The sequence below is a fragment of the Pteropus alecto genome, unplaced genomic scaffold, assembly GCF_000325575.1.
Source record: "Pteropus alecto unplaced genomic scaffold, ASM32557v1 scaffold146, whole genome shotgun sequence".
Lineage (NCBI taxonomy): Eukaryota > Metazoa > Chordata > Mammalia > Chiroptera > Pteropodidae > Pteropus > Pteropus alecto.
In genome coordinates this window covers 2,463,800-2,485,455 of record NW_006442107.1, presented here as the reverse complement: position 1 = coordinate 2,485,455, position 21,656 = coordinate 2,463,800, and the positions used below count along the sequence as shown (strand labels likewise).

At 43.0% G+C, this 21,656-nt stretch overlaps 1 pseudogene; it reads left to right on the top strand.

Moving 5' to 3' along the window:
* The window catches only part of LOC102894593, a 56,695-nt pseudogene extending 45,031 nt beyond the window's left edge, over positions 1 to 11,664 (top strand).
* Positions 11,665 to 21,656: the final 9,992 nt, after the last annotated feature.

Here is a 21,656-nt window from a genome sequence, read left to right as displayed (position 1 = left end):
CACAGCCCTCTCTCTGCGCCTCTGTGTTTGCATTTGTGAGTGGAGGGGAAATTCCAGGCCTGAGGGCGGGGAGATTTTTAAGGACGGGCGGGTTGGCTCCCTTCTTTTCACAGTGCTTGGGTGGCTTGCTACTTTGTTTGTGTATCAGATTTGCCTGTTGCCAGGCAAGATAGGAAGCTGGACCACAGAAGATGCTGACTAATGCATATGTTTCTCTACTTATCCCTATGAAGAAAAGCCAGCTCAGGCAGCCTGGGGCAAACAAATATGGGAAGTCGCCAGTCTCTCTTCTGGGTTTGCATCTTTTCTGCACCTTCCTTCCCTTGTTGCTGCTCCTTCTACTAGGAACTAAATGGGACCCCAGATGCTCTGTTTTCTCATTTTAAGAGGGTGATATGGATATTTAACTCACCCACCAGTATTCAGCATGTAGTTATTCCTTTTGTAGGAGTCTTTGCATGGAGTTGCAAGAAGAGCTATCTCCTTGGATTCTAGAACCATACACATCTGTGTCCATCTCTGGCTCTTTATTAGCTGTGTGAGCTCGGGTAGGTGTCTCTACCTTTCTGAGCCTCAGTTCTTCCATCCACAGCATGGGAACACTAACACCCATCTCATGTTGTTGACGTGGTTGTTAAACGAGATGATATAAAGAAAGTACCTGGCACAATGACATCACAGTATAAAAAAAACTGTAGTGAGGAGGCAATAGAAAATCCAATAACATTTTGGCCCACTTTGCCCTTCTAGCATCCTTTAAATTCACTCTGTATGCCATTTCTATTCAAATAAATGGCTGGTCTTTCTCATAAGCATGAAACTGAGGAACTGTTGAAAATGAGGCTGAGACAAATGGAAATGTTGTGAAAACATTAATATATTTATACACCTGGACCCATTTCAGCAGAAACTGCAGCCTATATATACTGTTTGCAGCACCCACACTCTCAGGCTGCAGATGCTGTTGAATCCCACAGCCACCATGTTATCTATCGTGATTTCCCTTCGAGGTGAGATGACTTGCTCCAGGGGGCGGTGAACTTGCAGGAGGGTGGTCTGCCCAGGCCTGTGCCTTCCTAATCTGTGTTCCCAGCCTGGCTCTAGGTGTGCGTGGGGAGTGATACCCCTCTTCCTCCTCACTGCTGACTTCCCTCCCTGCTGACTGCCCCTTCCTTCTAGAGGGTGAGGGTTGGGGCCAGGAGTTCAGCTTACTCAATGATAGTGACGTGTGTCAGGCCTGAGAGAAATGGGGCAGAATGAGCACACCGCCAGCCGGTCCCTCGTGCAGCTCAGCTCTTCCTTGCCTTTTGGGTTTCTGGCTTTTTCGCGGGGAGTATGAGAGTGGTTGGAGAGGGATCCGCCTGGAGATAGGTGGCGTCTTGCCAACACCTCTACTTGATTAAGGAGTTTGTCATCAGTGTAACAGCTGTGTTGAAAGGCCAGTAATCTGCAGCTTCCTGTCTGTGGGTGGACAAAGGGGTTTTGTTTACTCCGGAGAACTCGTCTTAGAACTCCTTCCAACAAAACTTTTGGGGGTGGGGTTACTCTGAGATGTCTAATTCATACCGAGGGCTGGGAAGACCCTGCATCTACCAGGAAAGAGGAGTCTGGCTTCTGGGCTAGGATGGATGTTGGGATTTTAGCCAAGGCGAGGGAGGGTGTGGGGGTGGGGGAGAGAAGCCCAAAGAAGGGTCTTCTGTGTCCTGACATGTCCAGCTCATTTCTACCTCAAGGCCTTTGCCTGAACTCTCCCTAGAATGCCCTCCCTCCCAAATCTGCAAGCTTGCTCCTCACTCCATCCAGGGCTTCTGCAAAGGACACATTATTTGTGAGGCCTTTCTGGAACCTCTTTCTCCCAATATCAAATGTTCCCCACCCACCATCCCCTAGGGCGTCTCTCTGAGTGTTTTACCTGGTATATTCAACACATGTATGAGGTTCTAAGGTCAACCTTCGGCAAATAAATGAATTTTACACCAGGAATTCCAGAAATTGATGAATATATCCACTAGGTAACCAGTTTCCAGAATATGAGATAGCTGCCCAGATGCAGAATAAACAGTAATAACTAAGCAATTCATTGGCCGAAGCTTTCATCTGGCCAAAAGGAATAATACTCAGGTAGGGCCTGACGCCTCCTCTTGTCAGGAGCTGATGATGGTTTGTCTGCAGGTGTTATGGGGTTCCCCTCTCAAGGCACATCTGAGGAGTTAAGCGTAGGCTGTTTTTGTAAAGTCTTTATTAATCTAGTATAAAAGGAGTCACAGCGATGATTTCCCTTTTGCTTGAAATCTCTTTCTTCAAGCAAAATGATGAAACCCGTTATTAGTGAGACAAGATTCACTTTTCAAACTACAGATGTATGGCAAGCTTAGGTAGAGCAAAAACATTTTGCCTTAACCATCTATGTGTATTTTTAAAGAATTCAAAAAGGAAATACCGTAGAAACGTTAATGACTGTGTCTGTATGCCTTATCAGGCTTGGGCGATTTCTCACTAACTGAATTGATCGCTGCGAGATAGTTCTACTTTGGTAGAGAAGAAATGCAGGCAAACTGGCCACATCCAGCTCTCTCACGGATCCCACTTATTAAGCAGTGATTGGCTCAGCCACATTGCCAAGCACATAGCAGTTGTATTCACTCGCTTACAAAGTATTTATTATTACCTGCCACATGCCAAGCATTTTTTGAGAAGCTGGGGATTCAGCAGTAACAAAACCAACATGCATATCTGCCCTCATGGAGCTTTCATTCTAGTGGGGGAGGCAGACAGTATCAGAGTAAATGAAGTATACTGTATGTTAGAAGGTGACGTACTATGAAAAAAAGGCAGAGAAACGGGGAGGGATTGCACTGTAAAATGGGGTCGTCAGGGTAGCTCTCAGATGACAGCTGGGTAAGGATTAAAGGAGGTCAGGGGGCCAGCTGATAGAGGGCTGTGCGAAGCCGAGGGAACAGCCAGTGGGAGGCTCCAAGTATATCTGTAGAGGAGCCAGGAAACCAATGTGTCTGGCCCCGGGTGAGCAAGGGAGCAGAGTAGGGTGAGCCAGAGAGGAAAAGGGCTTCTGACCACTTAGGGCTTATGCCTGTCGCAAGAACCATGGTACCCTAATCTAAGGGAAACATGAAGCCAATCCAGAGTTTCACAGAGGCGGCACATGATATGCTCAGTGTGGGATTCCTGAACTGAATTTGTTCACAGCCTGTGTTATTTTGGTCAAAATATCCTAAAAAAAGGACTTGTAGGCAAAGTTATCCCTGGGTATAGTGGGTGGACTGATGCCAATCCCTATACATGCTGCTAACACCCTCCACCCTCTAAAGCCTCTGTGTTTTACTCTTAGTGATGCCAAACCAGAGGCCAAAAGTTATGAGCCCTGGAATCAGTTTGGCTCCACAAGGTCAAGATCTTCACCCCTCCCTTTTGCATCCCTAACTGAAGGGTGGAACAGGGACGTGTGAGACAGGGATGTGCAGCCCGGGATGTTCGTGCTAATGCCCTGCTGGGACATTCAGGCTCACAGCCGAACTCATCCCAGGGAGTCTCATGCCGGGGCTGCCTCCATCATTCTTCTCCCCTAAACTTTTGATATTGATGTAGATATTCATTTCATGGCTCGTGATCAGTGATTTCTGTAAAACCTGAGACACTCTAACATGATTTTTGAGCTATTTTAAAGCTTGAGAAACAGCCTGGGAGATGTGGTTTGGATAGAAACTTTCGATGTAAGTCACTGGGGTTTTTGATTTGTCATGAAGACAATGAGGTCCTGGGCCAGACGCTTGGGACAAGTGGAATGGGTCAGGATGATCTATCCTGCATGTCCTCAGGGAGGCAGAAGAAGTTATCCAGAAGGGTTGGGGAGATGAGAACGCTAGAACAGATTTATCACACGAGACCGCTCACCCACCTCTAACCGTGTACCCCACAGCGTCCAGAGGGCATTTCCTTCACCAGTGTTGGGGGGAGCCCAGATACTTGAAGAGCTCTGTGGTAGCTCTTCTCTGTGGGCCAGGAGCAACATTGGGCACTGCTGCCATCAGACTGGATTCTTTGACTTCGGTGGGGATGATGGAACCTGAAACCAAGAGGTGGTGTTTGATTACCAAGGACAAGGTGGCTGTGGTTACTGTACTGGCTAGCAGAGCTGAAGTAATCATCACAGTAGCATGACCTGCAGAGACTGCTGCATTGGCTGGTTGATCATGATATTCCTTGAGCAGAAGTAGATGGGCAGGCTAATAAAGGCTTACTTGATTTGCATGAATGGAAAAGGTCTAGATCCGATGAATAGAATCACCTCATAGATGCTCACAGCCCCTCAACAAATTTCCAGACCTGAGCCACTTCATAGACTCAGAACCCCTTGAATGAAGGGGAGGACAAGTCTGTTTATGAAATCCTGCTGCTTAGCCAACAGTTTACATTAAATCTTCCTCCTCCCTTTCCCTAAAGGGACCCGTGGCTGCTTATTAGGGTGATTGTGCATTGGGGAGGGAGAGGGTTGCTCAAAGATTGGTCCACCATGTCTGCCTATGTTCTAGACACAGGCCAGAAAATGTCCCTGTGTTTACTATACACCTAGTCATAGCCCTGTTGTCATTACATTAATTCGGAAAGGGACCCACACCTTTGCTTACTGGTGGATGCTCTCGTTTCTGTGTCTTATTCCTGCCTTCATCTCTGGCTGGCCTTCGAGAAAGGGTTGCTCCCTCTCCGTGAATCTTGGGATTAGTTCTGGTCTCTGAGCCTGACTCAACCACGAACCAGCTATGTGACATTGAATAGATACCTTTTTCTCCCTGGGCCTCTATTTCCTCATCTTTTCAAGTCGTAGCTCCAAAATGTCTTATGGAAATGCTTTATGCAATTGCAATTTTATGAAACCTTGTTTACTCATCCAGAATATTAAGCTGAGTAGCTTTTCTGAAGCAAAATGGACTTGAGACTGTTGCAAAGTGATCGTGCTCATTGACAGCTGAGGTGAATTTGTGGGGAGCATCTTTCCAACTTGGTCAACCTCAAAAGAGTGGTGGGCCTTTTTCACCTGGCCGGGTCCATGATAAACCCAGCTTTGAAGCACTTCAAGCGAGGGCTGCTAGATGGCGCTGTTTCCCCAGATTTCCAGGGAGTGTGCGTTTTAGCAGATGGCTTTTGGAGGAGAATTAACAATTAATGTCCACTGTTATCAGCAAAAGCCCGCAGAAAATATGTTATACTCCAGAAACTACACAGAGCTGAGATTGCTCAAAGACATTCTGCTGCCAGCCTGGTCCTCTGCTAGCCCAAAATGTAATCCTACACAGCCTGTCGCATGCACAAATCCATCTCACAAATAAGGGACATTAATAACAAGAGTCAATCAAAAACATTTTAATAAATGATTTAAATGCTTATTTCCTCAGCCTTATTATATACTTTAATCTGGAAGTTTTTCTTCATACAGCAGTTAGAAAACAATTGCCACTGGGATGGAGGGTGATTATAAGGTAAAACCACTTCTGATGGCAGTTCACATTCAAACAGCTTAAAAAAGGAAACCAACGATGAGATGCACGGGCTGCTTCTCTGAATCCACACGGAGGCTTCTAGGGTATCATCAAAGCGGGTGCAAGGACTGTGATGGCAGGCAGAAAAGATTTCTTGTTTTTTTTCCCTTACCATTACTTTTCTATAACAAGGCCATTTGTGTCAAGAATTTTAACACTGCAGATATTACTCTCTCCATCAAAAGGCAAGATATTCCTGTCACACAAGGAGAGTCTTAGGGAAGTCAGGAAGAGCAAAGGGCAAAGAGGTCGCCTGGCCCATTCTTAGCTCTACTTCCTGCATTTTTTCCCTTCGTGTTTGTAACTGTCACCGCCATTATTTCCATTGATGCCCAGTGGAGTAACTGCAAAGAAAACTCCTCATTGATAGCAGAACTTTGGGGGAGGAGGGAGCCATAAGGTCCTGCTTCCCTGCCTCTCCTTTTATGATCGTTTTCCTTGTGGCTGTGGCCATGTCGAGGGGCAGCGAGTGGTGCAATGGCCGGGTGGGCTAGAAGAACCACAGGCAGTTCTCTCTTGCAGGCATTGGCCATGCTCTGAAATATAAAACCTGCACCTTCCACAGCGCCCCCTCCCCACTGTCTGCCTCCTGACTTCCCCCTTGCCCGGAAACAGCAGTCTGTCAAAATTAAATCACTAACTGCTCCACCCTCCCTCTGCCACACCATTTACACTTTACAGCTTGGTCTTGCAGGCTAGGGAGACAAAAAGAATGAAACCAAGGCATTTTCTTCATGCTTCTCTTCTAGTTTAATTCTGCTTTCTGTGTATTCATGGTGTGCATTGTTTAGGTTTAGAAAAATGTTCCCAGTGCCGACACCTCTGCTGTGTATCTTAAAAAAAATTATTTTCAATCAACAGCATCAACAACTCAGACTCCAGTTGGTGGAGAGGGTGAGCGGGGGGTGCACTGCTGGGAAGCAGAGTATCTCCCCTCCTGGCAGAGAAAAGCAAGGCCCCTTGACCCCGAGGCGCCAATTACTATTTTAACTGTCCTCCCCCACAGCCCCAGAGGCAGCTGGAAAGGAAATCGCACACTGGGAGTTTCCACAGCATCTTGCTGGCTCCCTGAGGCTTGCAGGCATTTGCCCATCTGGTGAGGCCTCCAAGCAGGGGGCCTAATTAGGCGTCATCTGGCCACCTGAGAAGGCTCTGCCGGCCTCCCTGGCTTCCCCCTCCTCCAGGCAGGACTCCACTCTCCCAGCTGCAGATCTTCGGAGCTTGTTTGGTCGAGCAGCTGCCCTGGCTAATTATTGGATAGCGGGGTCCCAGGTGGCTGCCTCAGACTAGAGGGGGTGGGCAGAGAGAGGGCTGAGGAACATAAAGGGACATGGAGGGGTGGTCAGAGAGGGGTCGGAGGGATAAGAAACTGAGAGCAGAGTTGGATTAGTGTTGTCACTCAAATCTCCCGAGCTGGAATTCAAGGAGGTGTCTCCTTGCCTGCAGCAGGAGACTTGCTCCCGTAGGTGGGCCATCCACGAGAGAACACTCTGTCCCCAACTCCCCACCTCCCAGCACACCGCGATATTCTGTATTCCTGCCCTTTGCTTCCCTTTTGGTACCATCCTCCACCCAGCCCTGCTCCTTCAGTCCAGGGACTAACCCGCAGTTTTTCGTAGAGAGAACATGGCCTCAGAACTCTCGTTCGGGTGGGGCACGGCACAGGTTTTAGAGAGAGGAGGTTGTTCAACTCAAAATCATTCTTCGCTCTCATTAGACTTTTAGGCACATAGGTGTGTGTATAGTTTAAGGTGTTTTGCAGCTCGATGTCCCTGAACCAGAGCATTATGTAGTTGCTGATATGCAAGCCGGGCTCTGCCCACCACCTCTCAGGCATTTTCCCTTTGTGGGGGCGATCACCCCAGGATACGAGGCAAATGGGAAAAATAATGGGACAAATTAAGGGGAAGCAGAATGGAAAGTAAAATCATCCACAAGCAGTGGTATTAGCAAAAGACGCAACCTCCAGGTCACTGACGTCCACTTTGATCGTCACTTGCTAGAAAGCTGGGCTGAGGCACCGAAACACTTAATCATGTGGTTTTTTCTCTCATAATATAGGATCGTTGGAAGCAATAGATTGTGCTGAGCAGAGCAGCGTCCCCGGACTAGGGCAAAATGAACTCTAGTTTAATTTCTGGTCCTTTTGTATCTGGGATGTGTTTACCCATGAGTAAATCATGGTTTCCTCTGTTCTCCAGTGTTGCCACTAGAAAATGTAAGAGGATGCTTTTAGTGTTACCATTTTCTGAGCATATTAGAGGTTAGAGTTCCGTGTTTCTATATTTGGTGTAACAGGGCTCCAGAGGAAATGACTTTCTCCCCACCTACTCCAAAAACTGCCACAGTGCGATTGAAGGCCGTTTTGTTCCAAGAAAGGAAAGCTGATGGACGGAGAACAGCTATTTTGAGACTCATTGCTTGTGCCTCAAGTATCAGATGGGTAGGCTGTACAGATGTGTGCAAGTTGTTGACAGCTATAGCAAGAATTGGAAGGGTGGCGGATTTTCAAGATGACAGAAAGATAACCTCATCAAGATTTTGATGTCTTGTCTGGTTCCTTCATAACTGCCTGCCCCTCCCTTATGAATCCTGGGCTGACATGGAAAGCCTTAGCCTGCGGTAGAAGGATTCAGAGATTTGGATCCATCAAATAAGATTCACAAGGATGAGCAACTCTCTTCAGAACACTGGAATCCTTTGGTTCCATTAGTTGTAGGCCATGGTCATCTTTGGTGCTGCCAAAGGGTCTCTGGGCGTAAATCCTAGGTGCCCAGAGTGGACCCAGTAGAAGCAGAGTGAGGAGGAAATGAAGAGAATCTTCCTTCCTGGGTGTCAGCTTTCATCTGAGTGTAGAATGGTGGGAAGTTGACTTTTTCAGTCTTAGAGTAAGAGTAAGGGTTGTTTTAAATTACTCTTGGGGCCAAGATAAATCCTAGAGAATAATTGTTTTCTGCAGGTCACTAAACATCCTAGATTGAGGTCCAATAGAAAATGACCAAATCTTTAATTAAAGCCTATAGATTTTGCAGTGGGATTTGGGGGCTTCAAGAGGCCTGGCACTTCTCTAGTGTCTCTGAAGAATGGAAACCAATTCTCTGCTAACTAATCCCCAACAAAAATTGCCCAGTTCATTTCATTGTGGGCAGTTCAAGTGCTTAGAACACTCTTCCTTATTTTAAGCTGAAACCTGCTTCCTTGCAACTTCTGCTCACTAATCCTAGTTCTACCCTCTGGATCTACACAGTATAATCCCCTTTTCAAATGAAAGCTCTTCAGATGGTCGAAGCTGGTTATCACATTCCCAGAATTCTCCTTTATATGAGAGACTATACTAAGTATGACATGGTATCAAACTCCCTCATCATCCCACTGTGGATGCCACCTGGGTTTTTAGCATTTGCATCAGTCAGGATCCAGAAAGGAAAATAGAAACACTCTCAATGTTTCCAATAAAAGGAAATTAATGTAGGAGCTTTTTATGTAGCTGTAGGACAGAAGGAGGAAAAAGGCAAATGTGAGACAACCCAGATGTTAATAACTACAGGAAGCAGCTACCATTCCTAGAGCCGGAGAATGAATGAATGAGAGGAGGTGTCTGAGAGCCCACAGTCCCAGGGGAGGCCCCATGGCAGTGCAGGCACTGCAAAGGAGCATTGTGTTCCTGGAGCTGGACCTCTGAAGGGGGCACAGGCTATCTGAGACTGGGAACACCAAGGCTGTGTCGTCATTCCTGTTGAGCTTGCAGTCAATTAAGCCCCTTATTTACGTGAAGCAGGTGAGGCCAAATGTGTATTTTTTGAAAAATGAATGTTCGAAGTTCGAGTCTTTAGTGGATATTTTTTTTTTCTTTCTCAGCATATTGTCCCTTTTTCTTCTGGTAACAGTCCCTTCTTTTTCCTTTGGGGAAATCGCCCTCTTTCATCCATGCGGCTGGGCTGTCAGTCACATGATGACCATGGCCTACAACTAATGGAATCAAAGGATTCCAATGTTCTGAAGAGAGCTGAGCAACATCCTTGTGAATCTTATTTGATGGATCCAAATCCTTGATCACGGGCAGGCTGCACATAAGATGAGCTTTGAAACTTAGGCAGAGATGCTGAGGGACAGATGGCCAGTGAACTGAGGCTGTTGGTGGCACTTCCCTACAGGAGCAGTATCTGGATTCTCAACGGACATCCCTGATTCTGGGCCTTCACGAGACCGGGTTGTCATATTTGCTATTGCAAGCACACTACCCAGTATCTTTTCTTGAAAGTCCTTTCTTACTTAGATTAGCTAGGGTCTATTTCTATTGCTTACAACCAAAGAACCTGGAGTGAGATGCAGTCTTTATTTGTATTCCCCATATGCAAGAAAACACTGTCTCGATAGAGATCTATTGAATATTGTCTCTAACGACAGCATACCAGCTATCGCTCCATCTTTCTGTCCTCACAAACATTAGAAGCACAATGAATTGCTGCCAACCTGGAAAGTAAAATTCTTATGGTGTCTAAAGAGATCCATCCTTATTGTTATGGTGCTTCAAAAATCTGTAGTACCAGTGAATGTATGGAAATCAGGTCTGGAAAAAGATTCTGATGTGACTATTTTGATTGGGTCATATTGAAATGGGTGCATCAAAATGTAAAAACATCTTTTTTCATTTCCTAGCAATGTGAAAAACAAACATCTCAAAGCCTCATCCCATCCCTGAATTTGACCTACCTGTATCTCTAAAATTCACTCAAAAATAGAATGAGTAACAGGAAATGAGTGTGTATATAATTAGGTTAATTGGCACTTTAGAAAAATTCCTTAAAATTGTTTTACAGGGCTGTCAAAATATCTTCAAAGCAGTTGCATCAAAATATCACATATCTGATTTCTATATATCCATAAAAGTCATAAAAAATATGCCAAATATATGGTTTTTACAAGAAGAGCACCTTTCCATTACCATACACTACTTTCCAGGTAGACAGAATCGAGTTTGTCAGCAGCATATATGTCCAGTCATTCAACTAATTAAGAAACTCCTTTTTTACTTAACTGTCATCCAGTCCATGTTTATCTATATTGTCCACAGAGATTCCTTGACAGTGACTTCTTGGAATCCTGACCCATGAAAATGTTGTCTTCCCTTGATAATGTCTCAACACAGAAATGACATTAGTTTGGTAAACCTTGATTAGTATGAGTCACATTGGCACAAGGAATTATGTTTAATAATTATGTTTAATAATTATCTTAATAATAATTATCTTTTAAAGATGAAAAGATATTTACTCTTTTAGAAATTGGCTAGATTTTGGTTTCTAGTAGGGAAACCATAAACAGGGGAGTCCCGGAAGTCCACCCACTGGCTGCCCTTCTTGGTACTTGAAGCCAAACCATGCTCGTCCTCTGATGGATCAGCCACTCTCCCCTCAGAGCTGTTCATCTTTTGCTATGAGCGGAGGTGGGGGAGGGAGCTGGACAATATAATGAGACATTTTATGAATTTCATACTTACTGCCTTAAACCCATAAAGATAAATGTGTTTCTGGAAAACATTAAGAAAAACATTTATGTTCAGACAGCTCATTCTGAATAGGTTGGATTCTGGAGTGCAGAATTCGGGGTCAGAATGAATCAAGTGTTTCATGTTTGGAACATGATAGTTTTGCTCATTGAAATGAAGTTCAGAAAGGTTTCATTAAAAATAAGGAATGCCAAGAACAATTTCTCATTCCAAATCTGGCTCTCATGCATAAACAAGACTTTGAGATTACTTATGTGCTACTGTGGTGCAAAATAGAAAAACCTCCAAAAGGAGTCTAGGAACTGGTTATTTTCCAGGTGAAACTTGGTGGGCCTGCTTTGGGGAGTGACACATTTAAAAGGGCAGTTAGTTGATACTTATGTTGAATTAGTCCATACAAAACTAATTGGAGTTCTCCACCCAGTATATGGAGCACCCAGCAGAGTTCATGTCCTTTGGTGAATTGAGAGGTTAGATAGTTGTGCAGCTGGGAGTAGTAACCTGAGGATCTGACTTGTAGCAGCTGTTTGGGAAAATGTCAACTACCAAGTGTCACAGTAGACTGTACTTCTGATTCCTACGTCAGTTTCACTGTTGGAATAGTTTTCTACTGAAATATGAAGCATTTCATTAATTGCTCTAAGATGTGTCTGCTAAGGGGCTTAGATTCTCCCAAGAGATTCTCACTTTTATTTGAAGAGGTAGTAAGTTAATTGATTAGTTATGTCCCTTGCATTTATGAAAGCCACCTACGTCCTTTGTCACCACCACTTTAGGAGATAGTTCCGTTCATTTCCCTCATGGCATTTCAGTATCTGTTACATATTAGAAATAGTTGCCACTACTTCACGATCATGATTTTTCATTTGTTTTACAATAATTCTTCTTCTGTATTTTGAAAACCCTTTGCTTTTAAAAATTTTATTATGTTCAAATGCTGATGTTATAGTTTCATACTTATGGCAATATTTCAACATTATTTATACATATATCTGTATTTTCTCATGTCCATTTTTCTGAGATTTTTTAAACAAAATCTTTTGCCCAGGAAAGTTTATTTTGTGATATCAAAAGTGATTCATAAAAATATTCGATCAAATATATTTCTTTATTTTGGAAAAGTACAATATCATTTGTGTCATCTATATTAATTATGGTTTACATGTTAATTATTAGTCACTCTAACTTGGAAAATAAGGTGATTAGGCCTCTGTTAAAAAAAAAGTTTAGAAGCCTCAGTTTATATGCTGAAATATGTTCACTTATAATTAATTTCACTAATTTTTACTTCGTTTTAGATCACTACTAGACAAAGATATTAGGGATATCTATTTGTTTTAAAGAGATCTTTATGATTATGGAAATGCTGGCCCTAGTGAAAGTCTACATATTTATAAAAAAATATATTGCCAAGTCTTGATACTTTTCACCTTTCTCTAATGCTCCCATTCCTTCTTTTTAAAAATAGGAGCATATTCCTGTTCTCTAACCCCCACCCCCAAATCCTCCCAAATAGCATAGGATGTTGTTCGCCTGGGCCTGTGGACTTGAACTCATTTGAGTGGCTTTGTGTTTTCTTATCATCTCCTTGCCTATCTTAGGTTTCAGTTTCCTACAGCCATATTTGTTAAAACCTTCCCAGTTTGAAGATCACTTTCTTGGATAGAGAAAACTATATTGACATTGAATTGTCTTATTTTTCTCTATTAGCTTTCAACATAACACCATTTGCCCCCAAGAAGTTGACTCTTCCATTACTCATTCTTTTTTCTGCCCTGAACCCAGGTTAGAGACCCCTCTCCGTGCCCTTACCATCTTTTTAAGCTTCCGTGGGATCCTGGTTCTGTTTTTCCTAGTATTATTCTGACTGATTTGGATTCCTTGGTTACATGCACTTCCTTTTATATTTCAGGCATTTCTTTTAAAATCTGAGATCATTAGAGGGCTTTCTAGTAGCTTTTATGTTCGTCCTTTTGTTTTTAAGACACTTCCCTTTTGTCTTTTTGATCAATGTCGTTTGCTGTTCTGGATTGTCCCCCTGGGATTTCCATGCCGAAATTTAATCTCCAATGTGATGGTATTTGGAGATGGAGCCTTTGAGAGGTGATTAGGTCCCAAGGGTGGAGTCTTCATAAATGGGATTAGTGCCCTTATAAAAAGAGGCCGGACAACTAGCTTACTCTCATTCTGCCATGTGAGGATACAATGAGAAGTTGACAGTTTGCAAATTGGAAGAGGGTTCTCACCAGAACCAGATGATGCTGGCACCCTGATCTCTAACTTCTGTTGTTTATAAGCCACCTAGTCTATGTACTTTGTTATAGCAGCCCAGTAGAAATAAGACACTTGTGATTGTTCAGGTAGAATTCTTTTCTATGAACCTTTCCTCTTTCAGCTATTTTAACTTTATAGTGTTGCCAAGGAGGTATAACTAGATTTTCTCTGAAGTTTTAGAAACCACATTTTTCCTAAAGCCTAGAATTTATGTCTAATTATAGCCAATGCTTTCTTCCTTCTTCAGTTGTTAAAAGTTCTACGGTGATGACAGTCACTTTATTCGAGTGTTTATTTGACTATACCAGATTGGTTGTGCTGAGCAGTTAGTAAGAAGGCTGCACGTTATAGTTGAAAGAGTAGAGGCCTCTGAATTTGGCAGATTTGAGTTCAAATCTTCACTGACCTGCTCATGATCTTGAACAATCTGTTTTACCTGTCTGACTCATAGGGCCAAAAAATTGAGTCAAAATACAGGGATGCTTTTAAAATAATAATGCAAAATGCCATTAGTTTAATAAATGATAGCCATTATTATTACTGCCTAAATAATATATTTGATCTTTTGGGAAACTATTGCTCCAGCATATGTGTATGAGCTGGTAGCGTTGCGTGAATAAGTTAAAGCTACAATGGATAACATTTGGGTCAAAGTACAGACTTATTGGTGGTAATTAGCATATTGGTTGAGAGCACAGGTTCTGAAGCTAAACTGTATGACTCAGGGTCTTGCTGTGCCACATATTAGCCTTGTGATCTTGGGCAAATCACTGGAACATTCTGTGTTCCCATTTCTTCATCTATAAAACAACCTTATTTCATTGAGTTGTTATAAAGATTTAAATGAGTAAACACATGTAATTGCTTGGAACATTGCCTGGCACATAGTCAGCACTTAATAAATGTTAACTCTTATTATTATCATGCTGAGGATGGCATTATATGTACACAGAACTAAGAATGCCAGAAACACCAGCATTTTCATATAAACCAGAACATCTGAAGCAAAACTGAGAAACCCTTAGAAATAAATGAGGCTACAGAAATGAACAGAAGAAAGCCACTGAAAAATGTTGCCAAGAAAGCTTAGATTGATAAATCCATTCGGAAACATACAGACCCTTTAGGAGGGAAAGGTTTCATGATGATGCTCTAAGAGATTAGGTTATAGGTACACTTAAACTTTTACCATTGATTTTGGGGTGTCTCTTGTTGAATCACTGAGGCCCTCATCTAAGTGGGCTATCCAAGTGCCCCTTGCCCTCTTAGGGAACTGGAAGTGTGCATCATTCTCCAAGACAGGTTGTCAGTGGACATACGGGTAGGCAGTTATACATTTTTATAAACCTTTCTCTTCCCCTTTGCTCTTTGGCACTCAGTCAATCCAGCTTTTAAAGTATGGGTCCTCAAAGGCTAAACTGTGGAATTAAAGTCAGGGAAAGTCTCAAAGAGAAGCACTTAAAACAAGGTCAGTGCCCTCCAGGACTATTCTCTAGACTCTAAGGGAACAAGTCGCTGCTCAGAGATGAAATAAGCATGTTTTCAAATGCGAGAAACTCCTCAGGGAATGAGGTTGTTTGCCAGATGGAAAAAGACAGATAAACAGATATCCCCTCAAGCTCATACTCAGGTGGTTTACTCCAAAACAGATAACCTGATGCCCTTAACTTTCAAAACATAATCATTTATGCTCCCTACGAATACCACCAAGTTCTTTGTCACATAGGATCTTTATAACATTTCTCTTTTAATGAGGTAGACCAGACCAGATTCCCCAAATCTCCAACCACGCTAGCTCGTCAACATGGGCTGTGGTTAGAGGGAGCACGTTGGCACTGGACTGTGAGGGTCTAAATCCTGTGTCTACTATTTCCTACCTGTTATATCTTGGCCAAGTTCATGTCCTTTTAAAACTGAGGATGGTCCTCTGAGGGCTATCGAGGAATTGGAGACTATAAACTGAGAAACTTTTCTTCATTCAGGAATTCCTCTCCGTTGTCCATGAATATTCTTGTTTATGAAAAGTAATATTTGAGATGAATTGTTTTTGAAATTCTATTCTATTTAAACCGAGTCTTGATATAAGGTTGAATTCATTCAAAATTCTGACTCTTCAGAGCTGATTCAAAATGCCACTTCCTCTAGGAAGCCTCTTTGATGACTCTGAATTATGTGGTGAGGCCTCTGCCTGGTTGTCCATTGCACATGTGACCCAAACTTCATACGTTGTCTATTGATTTACGTCACATTTTGTATTTCTCTCTACATCTGAGTGAATCTTTTATTCTGAAGTGTATTGCCAGATCATTAAAGATAATATATGCTCAGTATTTTTTTTTATGTATATAATGGATGGATTTATTTCTCTGTGCAATTCACGTTTGGCATATAAAGGGCAGACTGTGCAGTGTAATTTTTAGAAATGCACAGGTGTTGAGTTAGGGTGACTGTATTTAAGGCTTGGCTCTTCTCTTTATTCTGCTCTACAACCCTATGCAAGCCTTCTAAACTCTCTGAACCTTGATTTCTTCATCTTTAACATAAGGACAATTGAGAGAAATTAAATAGTATAAACCACACACGAAAGCGCTTGGACTATAGTAGGTACTGGACAAATGTTGGACCCTCCCTCCTCTCAATCAGTCCGACAGTCTTGAACCCCACTCATCCCCTCGGGTCCTTAATCAATTGACAGCCCAATCTAGTGATCAGTTTCTGATACCTTTTTGTATCAGTCTCGGATTTTGGTTGTACACCAAAGACCTTTTTTTATGGCCATTCTCCTGGGTGATAAAGACCACCCAGGTGCTTATTAAAAATGCAAATCCCAGGACCCCAGCCTGAGTGATCCTGATTCCACACAGAGGCTCAGGAACCTGCGTTGTCAGTACTAAGTGACTGCACCAGGTAATTCTTACATAAGTGTTATAGAAGCCACACTTTGAAAAACTGCTAAAGCGGGTACTAGGTCCCATAAATAAACTCATCTGTTCTATCCCCAAATGCCCCTAAGCAGGGATTCTCAACCTTGAGTGCATGTGCAGGCTTCCTTATGAGTCCCCAAAGTTGAAGGCAAGTCGCGTATATACATTTCTTTGGGGAGAATTTTGACCTATAGCTTTCATTTTAAATACGCCCATGAACTCTATCCTACTGCCCCCTCTCACCCGAAACAAACAAAAAACTTAAGAACTGTATCTCCATGCTCCAAGCCATTTTCTACCCAGCCTTTAGGGTCTGACTTTCTCTAATAACCAACCAGACAGAGCTGTGTCAACAACTAGGCTATCTTCTCACAGACTGGTCTCACCCCCGAAGCTCATTGATTTTTATTGCCGACAGGTGGTTCTTCCCTGCCAGGCACAGCTGTATGCCATGAACAGCAGCAGGCCATGCAGATGTGGCTTATCTGGACTATCTTCAAGTGTTCTCCAATGGTTTTATGCCTCTGCTGAGCACAGGTCTTAGAGAAACCCTGCTATGGCCGCTCTGTGGGCCCTGCCAGTGGTCCATTAGGTCTTCTCTGGGTTGAAAGTTGTCTGTCAAAGTCCACTAGCAGGAGTTCTGTTTTTCATAGGGAGCTCACAGAGTACCTCCAGAGGTGTCCAAATCGTCTACCCTAGGGAAGGTTTGTGCCCCTACTCTTTGCCTGGTTATTTTTTCTCTGGGGGACACGTCCACATGGTAGCTCCCATGGGCACTGAGCTTAACTCCAGGTAAGAGTTCCCTTTCTCTTCACCAAGGAACACAGTCCAGATGCATCAGCTCTCTTGGGAGAGCTGGCTCACTGCCTATACTCACAGTCCCCTTAATTCCACTTTGTCTGTGGTAAGCTCGTGGACCCACTTGGACCCATAATCATTTAAGTACCATGTCTCCTAACCTGTTCTATTGATAGCAAAATGCCAGAATAACCCTCCATCATCATCACCACCACCACCACCACCACCAATGCCTGACTTACCATTTATGACAATCCTGTTTCCCCTCTAATGACCTTTAACACAGACCCAGGCTTTGGGACACCTGTAAATGGCTCAAAGGTATTTGCTAAGATGCCTTCATGCACTTGTCCTTCTCAGTCCCAGTCTCCAGACCTGATTACCTCTGGATTTCATGCTGCATGGTACTGAGCGATGACTAGGGGGACAGTGGCATACTGGCGTGGCCAAGCAGCTCTACCTGAAGGCCCTTGTGATCTCTGAGTCCCCCCAAGTTGCCACCTCTTTGATCCCTTTTTGTCCTTCATTTCCATAATGAAAGCGTCCCTGGAGAAGTCTAACTTGATTCCTATACTGCTGGTGTCCGCCCTGCTGCTAAAGATGGCACACTGGGTCTAGAGATGGCGAAATGCCTTTTGTATTCACTCTCAACCTTCCAGTTGTTCTGTTCTCCTGCCTAGTAGCTTATTCTGTATGAAGAGCTTAGCAGCACTGGGCTTTGAAACAAATCAGGCAAATATGGAGATAAAAAATGCTAACAACAGCAGATGGCAGGAAGAGTTTCCTTGAAATTCAGATGAGCAGTTGCTTCTTCTGGTGGGTTTTTATTATTAAATTTATTTCCACCATTTAGCCAGATAGGTCTTTCCTTGTATTTGCTTATCATGTGCTGAAATGATCTTGCTTTTAATATCTGTAACAAGGAGCTGTTCATTATACCAATTATAAATACATCCATATGGTCCCATGTGTAATTGTCAACTTAGTTACATGGATATAGCCTTTTTATTTGAAGGGAATGAATGCTCACCTTATCCTAAGGAAAATGGTAAGATTCTGAACTTTTAGGCTCCTATCAACCATTTTCTAGGTTGATGAGGATAAGGTGAGCATTTTCAGGGGTCAAACATTATTGGTCCTTTAATTGATTTCAAATACATTATTTTAGGTCTTGAATATAATCCCAATTTTACAGCTTTTGAAACAGCTATCTCTGCTCCATCTGTGAATTTGTGATTTTTCATTTCCGACTTCCGGTAAGGAGAATGAAAGTTCATCAAGTTCTTTGGAAATTGAATTTAAATGATCCTTATACCTGATATTCCCCCCAAGCAATGGAAACTTCTTCACTATCTATTATCAGCAGCAGCATCTCTATTATCACTATTACCTTCCTGCTCTATGGTGTTTACCATCAAAATTGGCTAAATTCATATGTGGCAGAAATGACATCATATTATGTATTTTCGACTATTTCCATATCAGGAATCCAAGAATCATAGACTTCCAAGGATAGTGGGTTAGAGGTCATCTAACCCAGTCCTCTGCTTTCCTGAAAAGAAATGTTTAAACCATACAGAAAGAATTTATTTTCAAGCAAAACGTCCTTTGTGATGAGGTGGCTAGTGAAAGAATAATGGACGGCGACAGGAAGTTAGAATGAAATGCTTTCCCGCTTTTTCGCAGGCTCTTTGGTTAGTCTGAAGGACCTTCAGTGCTGGGGGCGGAAAGACCATCACAGGTAATTTCGTGATCTCGGTGATAATCTTCCTATTGAGAGATGTGCAGTGAACCTGATTATTTCTCAGAGAACTGTCATTTCTCTAAGAGCTGGCATTTTCAGCCTCTTGAACAACACCAATCACTGTTATCATAGTTCTAACTTGAGCAATCAATCAGGGGTTTGAAACATTAAACTCGAATATATAATTTAAAAGGGGATAATTTTAGCAAAATTCACCTTGAACTGAAACAGCTTCAGTCAGCCCGTCTCCAGCAAGAGGGTCACTGCTTGCTCTTCTTGTCACTGACAATTCTCTCTCGGCACTCACCTGCCCCCCCCGCCCCTTTCCCAGCCAGAGGAAATGAGATGCCAGGCCATGAATTTATGAGATTGCCTGAAAAGAATACCCAGAAACTTCCAAAAAAGGGTAAGTACAGGCTACTTGGGAGAAGCCCAAGAGGAAGAACTGACCCCCTCTTCTTGTATTGCTATATAAGCTGTAATTTCCAAAGTAGTGATAACACAAGTGGAAAAGGTGGTGTGGAACTTATCTCTGACCCCATTAGGTATCACAAGTGAGAAAGCTTCTGCCCTGGAAACATAACAAACCAGTTTAAATTTAAATTCATTAGTAATGTAGTCACATAGCCCTTCATTTCTTCTTGGCTAGCCAAGGGGAAATTTGTGCTATAGCAAACACTTTTTGATGCACCTAAGTAGAAGTCTATAATTAGACTTTTTAAAAAGTACCATTCGGATCTCAAGGAGACAAAAGTAGAATCCGAGATATGTTTTCATGGCCTAGGTTTAGTCATCTATATCCCTGCCTTTGCGGTCTGTTATAAGAACTAGTAACCATTTTTGTTTCTGTTTCTGGTAATTACCTGTGTTGCCCTCGGATGCTGCATCATGTCCAGAGTTATAAATGTTACTGCGCAGCAATTATTTTGTCAGATATTAAGCAGCTTGTCTTGCAACAAAGAGAGCAGCAGTGACAGACCCTCATCTCACCACAGACCACATTCTGCAGTCTGTTCGACCTCGTGATAACCAAAAGCTCAACAACGGTGACAACCTGAATATTCTAGATGAATGTCCTGCAGCCCGGCTTGAACTGTCTTTGGCCAGAAGCGGGACTGAGAAAGAAGAAAGCAGCCCTGAAATGGGACGCTCACCTGGCCCTGTCAGTTGGGTTGGGGCGTTGCTAAGTGCTTCCGGTCACTTAGAGCTAGACTGTGCTGTTCCTCTGTTGAACATAAACAATTTCAAAGAACAGCAATATTGGGCAAGGCCACTCAGACAAGACACGAACAAGATCATTCTGTGATCATGTCTGAACACAGATGGAGACATAAGCGTTGTCCTTAGCACAAAAATCAGCCATCCGAGATCAAAAAAGTGTGATTTGTCTTTACCAATCATGGCTTTAGCTTCACTCCATCCTTACGGCCTTCTAGGTAAGAATTATGATGTTGCCCAGGTACTGACTTACTCCCATTTCCTGACAGCATCCAGAGTAAAGCAAAGCCCCCTTTCCTTGTATGATCCCAAAATCACCTAAGAGAAGCCCAGATTCTATAATATGTCCCTGCTAACACCCTCTTACTGAGGTACCCTACCATTCCCCACTGCGTGGTTCTCCCTTGTTGCAACAAGTTAGAGCACCCCGCTCTGTTCGGTTGCAGGTGTGTTCCCGGTGGTCTTTTGGAAGAAAGGCACTGGCATCCTCTTGCACAATTTCACCCTCATCTCATAAATGTACAGGGAACATAAAGTCATACTTCACATTTTTCTCTCAACCCCATGCTGCATCAATCATAAACCCTGATGATTTTACCTCATAAATAGCTCTCATAACCATTTCCTTCTCTACAGCTTCAAAGCAACCTCTGTGGTGCTAGTGACAAGACTCTCTCATTTTGTCTAATGCGGCCGTCTTTAAACTAGCCTTCCTGCAGCTCCATTGACTTTCTCCGGTCCCTTTCTACACTGTGGTCAAAGTAATCCTTTCTAATTAGAAATCTTTAAAATAGAGCCATCCTCACATTGAAAGCACTTTAATGCTTCCCAGTGCTCTTAAAATAGACAGTTACTTAAAACGGCTGACGAGGCCGTAAGAAGTCTCACCAATTCCTGCCTCTTTAGCTTCACTTCCTGTCATTGCTCACCTCTTTCTGACCCAGCCACATTGGCCTCTTCTCATTTTCTTGAATACTATACACTTCCTGCTGCCATAAGGTCTTTGTGCGTGCTGTCTCTCCAGGAGGTCACTCCTTTCCTCCTTCATTTAGTAAACTCATCTTTGGTGTTCAAATCTCAATTTAATTCTGTCTTGGAGTGGCCTCTTTGACCACCCTCAATGAGTTAGCTCATCTTCTTTACATTTCATAGCACCTACATCTCTCTGGGGTACCACTTATCATAGCTGTGATTGTTTTTGGGGGGGTATTGGTGTGATTCTTTGATTCATACCTGTCTCCTCCATAAGACTCCTTACACTTAGTAGGTGCTTAATAAATTATTGTGCAATAGGGGATGAGTCCCTGGTCTGCCACAGGTTAGCCACCTCATTTTGAACATGTCATTTAACCTTATTAACTGTCTTAGTCTGCTCAGACTACCATAACAAAGTACCTCAGACTGCCGTAACAAATACCACAGACTGGGTGGCTGAAAAAACAGACATTTGTTTTCTTACAGTTCTGGAGGCTGGAAGTCCAAGATCCAGGTGGCGTCACAGTTGGTTTCTGGGGAGATCTCTTTCTGGCTTGTAAATGGCCACCTCGCATGGCCTTTGCCTTATGTGTATGTATGTATGTGTATATATATATGTATATATGTGTGTGTATATATATATATATACAGAGAGAGCGAGA